Genomic DNA, 3,104 nt, shown 5'->3' with positions numbered 1-3,104 from the left:
CATCTTGAGGAAGATGTCTATATGGTTCAGCCTGAAGGTTTTGTTGATCCAAAATATCCTAAAAAGGTATGCAAGTTAAAGAAGTCAATCTACGGATTGAAACAAGCATCTAGAATGTGGAATCATCGTTTTAATGAGGAAGCCAAGAAATTTGGCTTCATTAAAAATGGTGATGAAGCTTGTGTATACAAGAAGGCTAGTGGGAGCACAATCATGTTCCTTGTACTATATGTGGATGATATATTGTTATTTGGAAATGATATTCCTGCAATGCAAAGTGTTAAAACTTGGCTAAGTAAATGCTTCTCCATTAAGGATCTTGGATAAGCACAATACGTTTTAGGGATTGGGATCTACAGGGATAGATCCAAGAAACTGATAGGTTTAAATCAAAGTACATACATTGAAAAGATCTTGAAAAGGTTCAAGATGGAGAACTCTAAGAAAGGTTTGGTACCTATTCAAAAGGGAACACTTCTCAGTTCATCTCAGTGCCCCACCACGAAAGATGAACAGGAGAGAATGAAGAAAGTCCCATATGCGTCTGCCATTGGGTCAATCATGTATGCAATGATATACACTAGACCGGATGTGTCATGCGCTCTTAGCCTGACAAGTAGATACCAGAATAACCCAGGGAACAGTCATTGGATTGCTGTTAAAAGTATATTGAAATACCTTAGGAGGACTAAGGATATGTTTCTGATATATGGGTCTGGTGAGGAGGAACTCGCTGTAAAAGGTTACGTGGATGCGAGTTTCCAAACTAATCGAGATGATTCTCGATCACAATCCGGTTATGTCTTCACGTTAAATGGAGGTGCGGTCTCTTGGAAGAGTTCAAAACAGGATGTTGTTGCTTTATCTACTACAGAGTCGGAGTACATCGCCGCATCAGTGGCAGCTCAGGAAGCTGCATGGATGAAGAAATTCATCGACGACTTAGGAGTTGTCCCTTCCATTCAGGACCCTCTTAAGATCTTTTGTGACAACGAGGGTGCGATTGCTCAAATCAAAGAACCTTGTGCTCATCAAAAGACCCGTCACATTGAGTGGAGATTCAACTACATAAGGGATGAAGTTGAAAAGGGAAAGATATGTAGTCGCAAAGTTCACACAGATCTTAATATAGCGGATCCTCTCACGAAGCTCTTACATGGATCAAAACATGCAGGACATGTTTGTGCATTAGGGCTTCGATATTCTAGTGATTGGTCATGATCTGTTTTAAGTATTGTAATGGAACGAAATTGTTCAAACTCATTAATATAATTATGGCATTAATTTATTTTGAGTTATGTTCCTATTTTGCATATTTTATCCATGAATAAGTAATTATTCTAAATTCCGTAGTCGATCACATTTATGGGAGCAAGTGTGAGGTTTAGACTATTATGAACTTGGATTGGTATACATTCACGGGATGAATGTGGGGCAAGGTTGCAACCAAGGTTCATAGATATTTGTGGGATACAAATATTGGAAGACCCACCCTCAAGATTTACTAAATGGAGCCTTCGTGGTTGATCACCTGTGATCTTGAGTAAAAGGCGAATATCATAGTATCCTCTGACCTGAGATGCATATTGGGTTCGGATATTCACTAAGTATTGTGCCTTGATTCTTTCCTTCACTATTCTGAAATATGGTAGTTCATAAGGAAGAGCTCAGGTATAATGCATAGTGTATATCTAGGACATATGTAGTCAAGATGGAATTTGTCCCTCTTATTCGTTGAGAGTCAGATGTCTAAGGCCTGATAAAGTTAAATCTAGAAGAGAGTGATCACTCTATGTCTCTTGGATTTAACATGACATCTAAGATGAAAGGATATAATGAAAAGATTCACCTAATCATATTCGAGATGGGAACTCGAAAGGGATGATGTTATTGAATGGCACTAAGTCATAACATATTGGGGGTGATGGACGGTCGTTAGGTGGTATCCATCACTTGCATTAATTTCTTATGTTTCTCGTGCAAGTGAGAGATTGAAGGTATTTCGTATGCCCGAGAGGCATATTAAATTAATGTGGCTAACATGTTATGATCCAAGTCGGGTCATACCCAATAACAAGCTTACCGACACCTTATAAGTGTTTATCTTATCGATTGGTTCGTTAAATAAATACGCGACACTTGAATTTTAGAAAATCGGTTTTCTAAAACATTATCACTTGAGATAAATTATTTGGATAATTTATACATAATTATTTATAGGTTTAAAGAATTATATTGTGTTATATTTTATAAAAGGTTTTATAAAATATGCAAGTAACAAGATAAATACATAATGTATTTTCACAAGTTTATAAAAATTGAATTTTTTATAAAAACAAAAGGGTGGCCGTTTTTTTTAAGGGTGGTCTTCAAGACACACATGCTCCCTTTTCTTGTTACTTGTGTTTACACAACTCCAAAATTAAGCATGCTTGATACCTTTTAAAGACACACATGCAAGCATCTTTCTTGGAAGTGAAAAATACTAGTAAGTACTCTCTTCATTTTGGTCAAGGGCTGGTCGAAAATTCCAGCAGAAAAATAAGAGTGTTCTTGAGCTTTAGGAAGCTCATTTCAAGTGTAAAAAAAAATCCTAACCAACTTGTACAAGGTGTTGGTCAAAGGCTTGGGGTATAATCCCTTGAGGTCTCATTGTTTTGAGGCTTGCATTCACCATCAAATTAAGTCAGCTGCTGTTCGGTTTTTGAGCAGAAAAGAAAGTGAGTTTAAAGCTTGTGTTCAAGGTGTTTAAGGGTCCTAAATATTAGCAAGCTCAAGGGTGGTGTTGGAGCTTCAAAGGCTTGGAGTTTAACACACTTGAAGCATCAATTTAGAGGCTATTATCACCATCATCTCCATCAATTTTCTGCACATTTGAGCAGCCCTCAAACTTGGATTTGAGGAGGTATGACACTCTTATCCTTTCTTGTTATTTGTAAGTATATGTTCACAACTTGATCCTATTGGGATTTAGCTTTAATTGGCTTAAAGTTTAACAAGTAAAATTTGATAATTACACGCTTCCGTTTATTAAGATTCTTAAAAGGTTTTAAGACTTATCTAACTTGTTAAATCCCAACACGTGTTACTACAAAACTCCCGAA

The sequence above is a fragment of the Rutidosis leptorrhynchoides genome, chromosome 3, assembly GCF_046630445.1.
Source record: "Rutidosis leptorrhynchoides isolate AG116_Rl617_1_P2 chromosome 3, CSIRO_AGI_Rlap_v1, whole genome shotgun sequence".
Classification (NCBI taxonomy): Eukaryota; Viridiplantae; Streptophyta; class Magnoliopsida; order Asterales; family Asteraceae; genus Rutidosis; species Rutidosis leptorrhynchoides.
Note: the sequence above shows the minus strand (reverse complement) of the source record.